This window comes from Vicia villosa, linkage group LG1, assembly GCF_029867415.1.
Source record: "Vicia villosa cultivar HV-30 ecotype Madison, WI linkage group LG1, Vvil1.0, whole genome shotgun sequence".
Classification (NCBI taxonomy): domain Eukaryota; kingdom Viridiplantae; phylum Streptophyta; class Magnoliopsida; order Fabales; family Fabaceae; genus Vicia; species Vicia villosa.
Window position 1 is genome coordinate 35,401,331 of NC_081180.1, and position 14,899 is coordinate 35,416,229.

Here is a 14,899-nt window from a genome sequence, read left to right on the forward strand (position 1 = left end):
AAAACCTGAAGATCAGGTGGTTCAACTGTCTTAGGATCCACTACATCTTGCGGTCCTCTATCCATACCACCATCCTTAATGACACAATCACCCATCTCTGACCTACGTCCTCTTCCCTCTCCCAAATTTTTTATATGATTTTGAAACAAGCTTGCCAATTTATTTTCTTCTATTGTATTCTTCCCATTTGGTTTACTAATCAATTTCCCTTTGAAGTTCCCAGTAATACGTGCACCCAATTTAACATGTTTTGTACTCCTCTCCTTATTGGTTGCATGGCTATGTTTTAATTTGTTATTTTTCTCTCTCCTTGTGCTTTACAACAAGTCAGCACTTGTATCTCCACTAGTCCCAACTTCCTTCAATTGACTTCCAATTCCCCCACCATGTATTTCAACACCAATATTTGCTTCATCATAATGATGTCCGCCTTGGCCCACCACTTTATTCAATAAATGCTTTGGATTCTTTCCATCATTATTTTCACCCACGATGTCTCCCTCCTTATTATTATTATTATTATTATTATTATTATTATTATTATTATTATTATTATTATTATTATTATTATTATTATTATTATTATTATTATTATTATTATTCCCATTCACTAGAAAAGTTATTCCTCTTTCCTTTTCAGAAATGGAAATCCCATTTTCCATAATGTCTTCATTAAGTGCCATTAATCTGGATCCTGATTTACCTCCATTCCCATTAACTCTCACCGGACCCATGCGCCCTCCGCCGGCAGCCACCGTAATGTCTCTCTCCACCCCTTTCCTGACCCGCCTCAGTTTTTGCACCACCATCCACGGACCCTCTACTCCACTTCCCATCAACTCCTTACCTCCTTGATTACTCTGCCTGTTTTCACCACTTGTTGCATTCCTTGTATCATTGGTTATGGATTTTTCCGGACATTCTTCTTTATAGTGACCATATTTCCCACAGCTTGTACACAACATGTGAAGACTTTCATACTCTATGTTATATTTATTCCCTTTAATCATAAACATAGCAAGCAAAGGTTTTGCAAGATCCACTTCAACACACATACGTGCATACTCCCCCCTTTCCTGCTTTAACGTATTTTTGTCCACCTTTACTATGCATCCTATTTTGTTCCCAATGAGCTAAATTTTGATGGTATTCATTATATCATTTTTATGTTGAAATAAAGTCTAAAAATGAAATCAAATCTTCAACCATCCTATTGTTGGCATGAAATACTATCATAATATAAATCTTACAGCAAATTTGGCTGCTGCTAACCTCTAGAGCAAAATATAAGCCAAAAGTGTATCTAAACTTAATTTTAAACACGATGCATCAATTTTTCATGTAGGAAGCCTAACTATATTTTATACCAATCAACTTTCTTAAAATAAACCAAAATCAACATTATTCGAGCACAAACAAAATACTAACACAAAATATGTGGCCTATTTGATAAACAGTGGCACATATGTCCTACCAATGGCTTATTTTGGATTAATTTTCCACTCTCCACTTACCAAAGAGCTTTAAATCTCCATGTTTAATAGTTGGAATTTGACCGAATGCTTGCATCACCATTAATAAAGCAGAACAAGTACGAATTCAAAACCAGAACCAGTACGAAATATAGCACTAATAACCACCCGAAAACACAATCAAACCATAACCATATCAAATATCACAAAGTAAGCAAAGCTGTAAACATCAACTAAACACCACCAGCACCAAACCAGATACCGCGACAGTCCAAGACAGAACCAAAATGCAGTTGGAGCAAAAGCAGAACAAATGATTCAGCTCATAGCACCTGAAGCCCACATAGAAAATTCCAAATACTCCCGAAAAGATTAAACTGATGTGGCTAAAAACATTGTCATGTAGAAGGGATGTAAGAATGCCTAAACTGATACGATGCCTCTCCGAATTCAATCGATATTGTAATGCCATTTGCATAAAACCAAAGCCTACTACTCTTCATAAGTGCAACACATGACATGTAACCCGCGCGAATTACAGTCGACTTCACAATTTCCTTCAACCGCACACCTATGAAACCAAGTTAAGCAAATACCACAACACCCAAGTGAGACAGCAAAAAAAGAATCTGCTAGCACATAAACCAAACCACACGGTGTAAAATAACATAAACCAAGAAGACGATACTAAACATTAATAGAAAAACCCAAATATCTTTAAACTATTCAACACTAATCGGATGCACAAATATGTCAATTAGGCGGAGATGAGCCGACACAGAAAATGAAAAGCTTAGCCAAACCCATGGATTACGACAATCCTAAACTGCTACCACCACAACATCGTATCAATCGATATCATAGTGTAACTTATGGAAATATGCATAAATATGTCAAATACAAAAACTTGGTAACAAAAACCAAAACAGGATCTTGAATACATCATAACATAATATGGAAAGATCCATAAATGTAGTGGTAAAAGAATACATTATAAGCATTTTAATGGCAATGGTATATAAAAACTACACCTCGCTGTGAGCCTAAAACGTCGAGTAATACTGCTGGTCCACCATAACTATAATACCATGTTGTCGTTTCATAGAGAACCAGGACAAAAGAGCCCCAAACACAATTAAGAGAGACGCAACCAAAGCTGACCCCAAAAGCAAGAAGCTGGCTGCAAGAAGAAAACAAAAGAGCCCTAATATCAGGACTCTAATCTCAGATATCTCAAGTTTTTAAGCGTTTTTAAATGCTGCAGTCCAGCAGAGGTAATGCGGGAATTTGAAAGATTCATAGAAACCAACTCAGTGAGCCCTGAAATCGTGACTATAAACATGTGGGTACAGACATCCAATAAAATGTAAAAGAAAACTGTGGAATAAATAGTAAGCATTATGTATAATAAAACAACATCCATTTAGATAGCCCCTTTTTCATGAAGATCGGAAATGGTCACAATCCAACAATGGGAGAATGACATTGATTGTGAAAGAAATCAATATGTTATTGAAAAAAAACAAATACAATATTGTTCCGGCAAATGAATGGGAAAACTACCGATACAAAGCTCTGAAGAATCTACACTTTTAACAACTCAGGTAAAAAGGAATTGGAAAACAGCAGCAGAAAGCAAGTGGCTCAATAGTTTTGTGCCATATAGCCATTGAATATTTAGTTGCATGTATTCGATATTACGCGCAGTAGATGAAGAAATAGGTGTTTTGTCAAATACCTGGTGTAGCAGTTGATGAAAAAACTGGACAAATGGGCCAGAAAAATTGATACCTCCACATTGGTTCAGCAATTGACTATGCATCAACATGAACTTCTAAGGGAATTAAATCATCAGTTGCAGTAACTTCGGAGATTTGAATAGATTTATGAACACAAATGGTAATTCGTGTATTCGATGGAACTTGTTCACACTCATTTTTAGATTCAGTTTCTTGTTCATGGATGATATTATGCAAGCCAGAGTTAACTTTTCCATTCTTCCGCTTCTCATTAATCTTCTTTTTGTGTTGTTGATTTCTTTCCTTCAGTCTCTTTACACAATGTTTTAGTTTTCTTCAGGTTTGAAGTGCATTAGTGGCCACACTTGCGGATTTAGAATTTTTTGCGATATTTGTTTTGGTTCATAGACCTCACAAAACCATCTACATAGTTCCTGGAACAAATAATTGGACCCAAAAAGCATGAAATTGCAACTTTATAAAGTGAGTTCATTAGTGTAGTGTATACTTAGCACATAATTTATATGCATTAAGTTCATTAATCAGTGTATACTTAGTGCGCATCAATACTCACTAACCTATCTCATCTTTGCCAGCCAAAACTTGTTCTTGCATTTCAATTAATGCATCTGCCAGTAAAGCCACAATCTGCAACATATTCAGAAAAATATAAGTTATACTAATTATAGGGAACTCCATAAGTATATACCATGTTTGTAAGACCTCTTTTTGTTCAAAATTTTTTCTTCATAGCCATATTCGTTTTCAAATTTAAATTAAAAAAATACAACATAATATAGGCCATTCATACTGTACATTGAAAAAACCTATTAATATAGGTTTATACAAAGCCTTATAATATCCAGATTTTTCAGAAAAATTATTTCTTTATTAGAAAAATCTTAAAGTAACCAGATTTTTCAAAAAAATACTTCTTTATCAACCAGTAAGATCTAAAAGTTAATAACAAAAACCCTAAAATTTAAATTTCGCATTCCAAAGCATTATCTTAAAATAAGTAGATTTTTCAAAAAAAATTAGTTCTTAATCAACCAGGAAGATGTTAAAGTTTGTAACCAAAACCCTAAAATTAAAACATGTCATTCCAAAGCATCATCTAAAAGTAATCACATTTTTCTTAAAAATGACTTCTTTATCAACCAGTCAGATCTAAAAGCTTGCAACAAAAACCCTAAAAACAAATTGGGAAAAACCTGAAGCTTTAGAACAAAAAACGATTTTAAACCATAAGCTACCAACAAGGCATCATATCCAAGTGTAGATCCAGAAAACAATTTCATTCCTATCCCGGGCAGGGTTTACGTTTGAGACAGAAGAGATGAAGAGGGAAAAGGCAAGTGAGAAGTGATAGGAGAAAAGATTAGTTCTGCTTAGGGCTGTTCATGGTTCGGTTCTGTCTGAAAACTGAACCGTTATATAAAGGCATCCGAACCGTAGGAGAAAAGATTAGTTCTGCTTAGGGTTGTTCATGGTTCAGTTCTGTCTGAAAACTGAACCGAACCGTTATATAAAGGCATCCGAACCGTACCGAACCATTTTAATTTTCTTAGAACCGAACTGAACCAAAAGTTTTGGTTTCGCATAACAGTTCGGAATTCCGAACCGTACCAAACTATTAAAAGACAATTTTTCTAAACCGAACCATTATACTTAGTTTTGATTTTCTTTTAATAAAAATCTATTTATATTTATTTTTAGCATTTTTTTATAAACTTTTTTAATATACTATTTGACATAATTTTTAATTTAAATTTTGTTTAGCTACATTCATAATCAAAATCCAAATTAATTCAAAATTGCAAAACTCATTCAAAAAATCATAAATTAGTCAATTTTTATGATATTTATGGCTTTTTGGATAAACAGCTTTTACAGCTTATAACACAAGTGCTTATAAAAATAAGCACTTATGAATATGCTTGTATAAGCCATGTTTAGCAAAAAAAATAAAAAACATTTAAATGGTTTTTATATGTGTTATAAGTTGTTCTCATAAGCTATCTGGAAGAATTTATAAAAATAAGCTAAAAAAAACTTATAAGAAATGTGATAAGTTGTTTTGATAAAATCTCCCAAACAGTGTCACAAAACTTATATTAGTAGATAAGCTCGAATAAGTCAATCCTAATATCTAATTACAACTTTCACTCAAAATTCAATCGAACCATTTCTTAAACCAAAAGCAACTAAAATTAAACCGGTGTTTCGAAACTCTTTTAACTTGCAAAATCTTCATCATCATCAAGATTAACCGACGCCGGGGACGTTATCTCTACAAAACAAAATCTTGACAAATTAATCCAAAATACAAAATGACAAATTAACAGATGCATAATTCAATCATAAACTTTAAAAAATCTGAATATAACATGTTACAGAAAAACAAGTGATTTATGGCATAATAATATAACCTGATGAATGTTAATCTTGCAGTAGAAATCCAATCCAAATAGATTAAGTAATACAATTTTATAAACTAATAAACTCAATTGTCAATTCCATTTCAAACCCAAAAAGGACACTGATGCAAGGTTATCAGAATCGAGATTTTACTTTGAATCGAAAGGGGAAATCAAGATCGCATAATCAAAAATCGCAACCAAAATCGATGGATTCTACTCAAATCGTTTTGTTGAATCGAAAAGAGAAATCAAGATCGCATAATCGAAAATCGCAACCAAAATCGATGGATTCAACTCATAATAGTATATATATATATATATATATATATATATATATATATATATATATATATATTTTCCAGATTAACTTGTTAGCCATAGGCCATATTAGAAACAATTATTAGCCCAGAGCAGTCAAAAATGGTTGATGTAGAAGCTGAAGCGTACGGCAAATAAATATTATAAAATAGGGTTTACCTCTTTTTAAATTAAAAAGGGTTAAAATCGGGTCATAAAACTGAAACGGGTCGCCTTTACCCATTCTAAAATTACCCACAAAAAAGCCCAAAATCAGTGGAATCCATACCAAATCGCGGATTTTGCTGCGATTCTACGATTTTATTGGGATTTCGCTCTGAATTAGGATTCTACTCACGATTCAGATCGTTTAGGGTGAGCAGAATCGCAAAATCCATGGATTTTACGATTCTGATAGCGATTCTGATAACAGTGCACTGATGTAACTTGCAAATCTGTACTACGACAGCAGTAGCATAAAATGTTGATTTAAAAAAAGGAATATAACCACAAAATTAAGTTGATTTAGAAAAAAGCCGAATGAACTGTTCAACCTTTCATTTAACAGGTTAAGCTTTATCTCACATTCATCCTATTGTAACTTCCTCTCAAATTGCAGACTGAGAAAGAACAATAGCCAAGTAAAATCGACTTCAAGTGTTTTAGAAATTAACCAAAGTAATCTATGTTTAGTTAAAATAGAAAACATCATACTACAAAATATATAGCACAATCTAAATATAACTTCAAATCATCATTTGCACAAAGTAGAAAACACATCTCATCTTCAATAAGTTGGAAAATTATAAATAAAAAGAAAGGTTAGAAAATAAATTTACCTTGCTCAATTTGATGGATCTCATCAAGGTCCTCCTCAGAAAATAAAGAGATTGATTTTCCTTTCAACCAGTCTTGCGTGCAAACAAGCGCTTCCACCATTTTAGACGTTAGACAAGTGCGATAATCACTAACAACCCTCCCGCCAGTGCTGAAAGCTGACTCTGAAGCTACTGTAGAGGCGGGAATGGCCAACATTTCTCGAGCTATGCTTGCCAAAACAGGATATCGAGTTAAGTTGGCTTTCCACCATCCCAATATGTCAAATTCAGCTCCTTTGTTGTATGATACCCGTGCTTCTTGTATATATGATTCAATTTCACTCTTAAGATCATACTTATGTCCAGTTTCTTGACTGTAGTGACAAAAAATATTATCATCATCATCCTCATTCAGTGGTGTGTCTAGTTGGCTAGTTTGAGAGTCATCAACACCTCGATATTGAGCATAAAGTTCTGAAAGAGAAGACTTCAATTTTTTTTTAAATCATCAACCTTTCCAGTGGACTAATATAAAATTCAGCAATAGACAATTTCACCCTTAAATCAAGAACAAAAGAAATCAACAGTAAGATGTTTATTGTGTCATGATTTCCCTAATACTTGTTGAGTTTATGTTTCATCTTCTCCGTCGTAGTTTTTTATGTACTCATTATCACTCTCTAAATACTTATTGGTCCCTTTTCCAATGGAGAATACCTCTGCCATATTTGAAGCACTAGTGACATATAATGATCCAGACAAGCGATTTGTAGATTTGTAAAACATCTCAAGTAAGGGAAGCACTGATGAAACATATGTCCAATCCTCTTTCTTAACTCCCCATTTGTTTTGTCCATTTCTTCGCGAAATGTTTATCTCGTGCATAGAGCAAGTCAAAAGCTTTTTGATATTGTAAAGCAGCCTTCAACATTAAATAAGTTGAATTCCATTTGGTTTCAACATCAAGGATAACAACACTTTGTATGCAACTTTTTCCTTCACTGCATATTCCATAAATTTGGCTAGTCTGCTAGGAGAAGATTTGACATATTTAACTGCATGACGAATTTTTTTTATGCAACTTTTATCCTCCTTCAATCCCGATTTTACGATTAAATTCAAGATATGCATACAACAACGCATGTGGACAAATTCCCCATTCAAAACAAGATTACTCCAAGACCCATCCTTATGCTTAAATACTTAATCATACATGTGTTTGCCGATGCATTGTCAACCGTTATGGTCAAGATTTGACTCAACCCCCAACTTCTTAAGTAATCATCAATATATTTCCCAATCATGTGACCTGAGTGCCCCGTGATTTGACAAAAGTTGATGATTTTCTTATGCATCTTCCACTCACTATCCACAAAATGCACGGTCAAACTCATGTAACTTAAGTTTTGAGTCGAAGTCCAAGTGTCAGTACTCAAACAAACTCTTCCACAATTTGACAAGAATTTTTTCAATTTCTCCTTTTCTTCAAGGTAGAGCACCCAAATATCACGCCTCAATGTAGACCGTGATGGGATAGAAAATCGAGGCTGCAAGGTGATCAATAGCTTTCTAAACACTTTATTCTCCACAAAACGAAATGGAAGCTCGGCACACACAAATGTTTTCACAAGTAGCGCTCGACATTCCTCTTGATCAAATTTAGAATAGCTTGGCGAACAAACTAATTTCCCTTCTGAAGTGGTTTTTCTCCTTTTGTTTGGTTGAGTTTTATCATTATCATAAACAGTACATCTACCTAGATGAGTCCTCATACCACTTGTTTCATTACTATATTTAATTAAGACTCCACGGTATTGACATTTAGCTTTTTTCTCGTCACCTTCCACTATGGTGAAGTGGTTCCACATATCAGATCGTAATTGGCGCTTTTTTTTATTGGGATGTGGTGGCAACGTAGTTTCTTCATGAAGGCCAACCGAGGTTGTAAAAATTGTATTCTCTATATTCTCTGCCATCTAATAAAAAAATCAATAGAATAATTAGAAATTAAATAAAATAATTTGTGCAACAAAAAGGGTGTCTAAGCATTTCATTATAACAGCAGTAGCAATTGTATAGAGGCAAAAAATTTAAAGCGTGTGGCTGTGTTAAGATTTTACATGAACCTTCAAGCTAGGTACCATAGTGATTTTGCTAAACTTTAACTCATCCAGAAAGTATCTGTGACATGATATGTTTATATTGCCATTGACATGTTTAAATTGCAACACTTTGGAGTTTGGACTAAACATACACATTATGTGAGATTCACATCTTAAGCCACAATATAATCAATGACATGTTCTGTATTTGCAGAGAAGGTGAAGATTCTACCAAAATGAACGACTATATTTCAATGCAAAGAAATGTAATCCAGACAAAGGGCTTCTGAATAATAAGTATCATAAGCAGTCATGTGAATATTTTGAGTGCTGCATTCGAAGATGCATGAATGCCAAAGTTTTTGCTACCAGACCCTATATGTGACATGTTTGAGCTTCAAATGAAAGCATAAATGCTGAATATTTGTTTCATCCTACAGGACTACAGAGTTTTTGGTTCAACTACCATTTTTTTCGTATTTTTCTAAACTAAAAGACTATATGTAGCTTGCTCTGTTCATATATATCATCTGTAAATTTAATTTTACATTATAAAGTGTGGTTCACATAATTCAAATTTATGTAAAATAGACTCAATCACACACAAAAATCTGTATTTGAGCTTCATTAAGAATATGAACACCAATGTTTCCTTTTAAGATATGGGCTCAACCTCAATTACAATTCAACAAAGTTCTCTATACTATCTATCTCTACAGAACAATATGATTATATGAACACCAATGTTTCCTTTTGATTAGGCTTTCACATACCAATCTAATTACAAATCTAAATCATGATTAATACGAAAATTAACACTAATGAACAATAACCATGCAAACCTCAACGATGATCAACCAAAAAGCCAATGTTAATCCCTTAATCTTATGCGCCCATGACTTTCCCCTCACAATAGTGCTAAACAGTAAAACACCAAAACACATAACAAATGATAATGCATAAAGATGGACAGAATAGCAATCCCTTAAACTTCCCCATTTCCTTTCTCAGACCACACATTCTCCTCACTCATAAATGATGCATACACAGTGTATGATACACTAACCATTAAAAACTCAAGCAAAATTTACAGATACAAATGAACATACCCAATTCAAAAAAAGTCAAAGACAAGTTACTTATTTGAAAAACAAGTTGGTAACAGTGAGCCAAACATTGGGTTTGTGACCCATTATTGAATATGGGTTCTTCATAACATGAAAAATGAAGATGAAGCAAGTATAACATGAAAAATGAAGATGAGACAAGTTGAATGATAAACAGTATGATTTTGATACCTTCAATTTTGATTGAGTTCCTACCCTTCGATTCTGAACCTTTAATTGTGTGAGAGTGGGCTTAGATTATTAAAGTGAACTTCAATTCTGGATTTGAGGGTTTGGAATCTTCACCAATTTGAAGGTTTAGAGTTCTTCATCAATTTGGGGATTTAGGGTTATTAGCCATTTTTCAGTTCTTCCAATTTTTCACGGTTGAAGTTGGACACAGAGAAACTAAATGTATTAGAAGTTAAAATTTAGAAATTAAAGTTATGGTACGGTTCAAGAATAGTTTTGGTGTGGTTAATTGTTTATCGGTTCGGTTTAAGAACCATTAACAAAATATAAGTTCGGTTCACTAACCATTAATAATGGTTCAGTTTATTTAACTTCAGTTCGGTTCGATTCAGCAGTTCGATTTAGTTCAATGGTTTTTTTGAACAGCCCTAGTTCTGCTTGGAGCAGAAAGTGAGAAGTGATATGAGCAAAAGAAAAAGTGCTGGTACAGAGGGTAGTTTGCATGATTGGTAGTGATGAAAAAGTTATAGTTTAGTTACATTTGAATTTTTTAAAACTGGCTGCAACGTTTGTAGGACAATAGTAATACAAAGGCTTTGGCTAATATGGATAAGGATTTTCCTTATGCACCATGCATAAGCCTACGTAAGTCATTGTATCATGTTTTTAATCCAGTATTGAGTATTGAGTATTGAGTGGTGAGTATTGAGTAATAACAATTGATGTCTAGAATTTGATCCAATGATACAAGGGTCCATAATAATCTATGCACGGTGCATAGATTTTTATCTATGCACGGTAACTGCACCCGTAATACAAACATGTCTAAACAACGTCTGAATTTAGTCATAAAAAACATTTTTTAGACACAATTTAACCCCAAAACAATGAAGTGTTATTTTTTAAGTAAAGGGCAATATAGTATTAACCAGATACATTTGTTTTCTTATTTTATAGATATAGATTAGAAATATATTAACATTTCCATACCTGAAACATAGCAGGTCAAATTTTCTCTTCTTTTCTTCTTCAATCTCTAATTTTTCTTCCTTCTAGTAGAACATTCTCACCAACCCACTTCCGATTCATAACTCCTCAAGCACCTTAAGGCTTTGTGTACCTTAAGGCTTTGTGTAGCGGCGGAAATTTTGAGTTTAAGTCATTGGTTAACTTAACTCGTTTAAAAAGCAAGAGTCGCCACCGAACTTTTTTATTCCAAAGTGGAAAGGGAAAAAACTCGAAAAAAACTACAAAGAGAAATTTGGGTACGGGGGTTGGTTATGTAAGGGGAAGGTGTTAGCACCCCTCACATCTGTGGTACTCCACAGGAACCTTTTGAAAATCTGTGTTTGAAAGTTAAAGCGGTTTTGTTTGCTAAAAAGAAAAGAGAAAAGAAAATATTCACAAAAGAAAAAGATTATTTACAAAAGTTTGCTCGGCAAGATATAAACATCTTGTGCCTACATACCTCCTCAGTGCAATGGAGAAGTCAGAGTATTTGTAGTTATGCTCAAAAGTTTTGAAAAAAGGTTTTAATGAAAACAGTTTTAAAAGAAAAAGAGTGCAAGTGCACAAAAGAGTTTAAAGAAGATCACATGACAAAAGTCAAGGTTTTATTAAGAAAATAGTTTTGAAAAAACAGGTCGATGGCGATGCGCGAGGCACTCGACTTACAAAGAGTTGGTTGGGAGCTTAGTATATGGACCAAGTAATGCTGGGTGAAGATTTATTAAAAGAGAAAAATGGAAGAAGTAAATGAAAACAAACAAGCTCATACAGGTAAAATCCATACAAGCATAAGGGTTCAAACATAAAGGAATGAACATGAAAGAGGTAAAATAAGAGTGTACGTGCAAGTGTGCATGTGTAAGTACGGTTGATGGCGATGCGTGAAGTGCGATCGACTTATGGTAGAAAATGGCTAAGATCCTAATTTTATTTTGAAAAACGGTTAAAAGCATGCAAGCAATAATAAAATAAAGCAGTGAAGGAAAGCGGTAAAATTATTACAAGGCCTCGGGGATGGGGATTACACACTTAAACGAATGGGGATGAAAATTAACTACTAATTGTTACAACCCAATCGAAATATTAAAGCGGAAAATAGAAGGATAATATATACAAAAATTAAAATGAATTATAAATGTCCACAATAAAGTTCAATGCCTCAATGATAGTAGTACCTCACAAAAGTCAATCAAATGTTAGCAACGGATATACATAATGATGCATGAGAAATGATAAGGAAAATAGCAAAGAGAAGATATAAAAATACGCATATTAAATCTAAAGAAAATTAAAATTAAACAACATATTTTTGGTGTTTTTTAATATGAAAAATAAAATCTAATTCTAAACATATTTTTTGGGTATTTTAAATAATAAAAGAAAATTTAATTAATCTAGAATATATTTTTATATTTTTTCAATCAACAATTAAAAAAATAAAATAATTAGAAAACTAAACAAAAACAAAAAAGAGAATAGAAATAAGCTAGTAAAAAATAAAGAGAAAAAGGAGTTGCAATATAGAGATGGGCGCTGGGCCTCAAACAGAACCAGCCCAAAAATAAAACTTGTCCCAGTGAGTGCATCGTTGGAATAGGGTGGTTCACTGTAATAATAACAGATTGGGCTCTAATTTTTTATTGACAACCCGGCCCGAATAAACCTAAGCCAAGAAAACCCTAACAGAGGCCCCATGGAATCCGCCTCTTCCCTCATCATTTTCGGTCCAGATCAAATTAAAACAAAAAAACCTAATGTCTAGAGGCATCACCGATCCTCCTTATTTTTTTCACGGTATCTCTGTTTCTCAGAACAAACCAAACACGCCTTTGCCCTTTCCTTCTCAACACAAGATTTCATAACCCACACAACACAATCAATCAGAAATTCAAGCACAGATCAAATTCACAGCATTCAAACACATATCGAAATCAAACAAGCTATCGATCCAAAACAGAGCAAACAACATACAAGTTATAGCGATTCGGAAACTACAATTAATCAACAAAATAGAGTCGAAAGAGGATGAGTTACCGACGGAAACAGTTGGATGCGAGGTCGTTGTGAATCGGTGATGATTGGTGTTGTGCGGTGAGTTTATGTTGTGATGCCGTTCGATCCGCCGCAATACTCTCTTTCACGATCCCTTACTCTGTTCTGACCCACACGAAACACTCCCTCTCTTCTCGTCGGAAAGGAATTTCTCGTGTTGTTACGAGAAATTGTGTTGAACTCGGCAATGAAGATTTACTGGCAAGCTTTGATTACGATGAGGTGTGCGTCTGCTCCGAGTTGTTGACGTGAATAGTGTTGATCTTTGAATTGCAGAGTTGTGCGAAAATGGTGGTTAGTTGAAACTCAGTGCGGATCTGTAACACTCGCAACCAGTCAATAAAACAAATGAGGATTAACAATAAAAAAAACAAAAGAGTTCACTCCGCAGGTTCTGTGTAATCATCAATGTGTTTCAGCTTTGCAGAAGGTTGAAGAATCGGATGAGTTTGGTTTCTACTAGGGGTGTTCAAAAATATGGTTAATTGAATTGTATACTTGAACTGAATTGAATTGCACTGTGAAAAAACTGCACCATTTAAATGGATAATGAACTGAACCATTTAATTGAAACAATTCAAATTCAGTTTAAAATTGGTTCAGAACCAGATTCATTTTATAAACTGGTTTAATTATAATAAAAATATATATAAAATTAAAAAAATCGAAAAAAATAATAATTTTCCAAAAAAATAAAATAAATTCTTAGAAAATAAATTTTTTTCCCTGAAAATGAAAATAAAAAAAATTAAAAATTATGGATACTTGTCTTAGATAATTATGACAGGTCAACATTTTCCAAATCAAATATCAGCGCAGTACAACACACACTTGAAGTTAGCGGCTGCTGATGTAAAAGCTCGTTTACTATTATCAATTATTTGATTAGAAACTTAATTAATTATATCTAAATTCTACCTTCAATTTAACTTTTTTATAATTAACAAATTGAAGTTGTTTGCAAAACTGTAAAAAGAAATCACTTCACAAATTGAAATGAATGAGAAAAGAATTTGAAGTTCGACGAACATCTTATAATTAACAAACAAATATCACTTGGTAAATTAGAAAAAAAGAAAATATTAATGGGCAGTAGTAACTATTTTAATATATATTATATATTAGATGAAGAACATCATTTTTAATTTTATTATTCCACTAGATTCACATGGGAATTTCTCTGATAATGAATTTAGTCATATAGTAGAAGCTATTTTATTTGTACGTACAGTAAAACTACAAAATTATATATATATATATATATATATATATATATATATATATATATATATATATATATATATATATATATATATATATATATATATATATATATAAAAGAGAGGGAGAGAGATTAAAAAAGCAATTTTGAGATAATAAAATAAATTTGATTTTTAATTATAACATGGTTCAAAACTAATTTATAATTAGAAATTGATTGTAAACCAATTTATAAATACAAACTGGTTCAAAACCAGTTTAAAACTGAATAAAACTGAATTGAAACTGTTTTAACAGTTAATTGGTTTTTTATTAAAGCAGTTTTTAAAAACTGAACTGAACCATTAATATGATTCAATTCAGTGCAGTTCTTGAACCATGAACACCCCTAGTTTCTACTGTGAGCGTTGAATCGGTGTTGCGAAGCTGCTGCGATGATGATGAATCGTTAACGAAGTTGTGAGGTGAT

The 14,899-nt window shown here is 33.0% G+C and overlaps 2 long non-coding RNA genes across 2 annotated transcripts; both read right to left on the reverse strand.

Moving 5' to 3' along the window:
- Positions 1-1,550: 1,550 nt before the first annotated feature.
- LOC131604225 (uncharacterized) lies at positions 1,551-4,983 on the reverse strand. Its single transcript, XR_009284621.1, has 5 exons — positions 4,426-4,983; positions 3,790-3,859; positions 3,211-3,645; positions 2,504-2,652; positions 1,551-2,043 (listed from the first exon to the last, which is right to left on the reverse strand). It is a non-coding gene; the product is annotated as an uncharacterized LOC131604225 (long non-coding RNA).
- A 267-nt stretch (positions 4,984-5,250) lies between these two features.
- On the reverse strand, positions 5,251-10,401 carry LOC131633975 (uncharacterized). Its single transcript, XR_009293452.1, has 3 exons — positions 10,150-10,401; positions 6,771-8,725; positions 5,251-5,504 (listed from the first exon to the last, which is right to left on the reverse strand). It is a non-coding gene; the product is annotated as an uncharacterized LOC131633975 (long non-coding RNA).
- Positions 10,402-14,899: the final 4,498 nt, after the last annotated feature.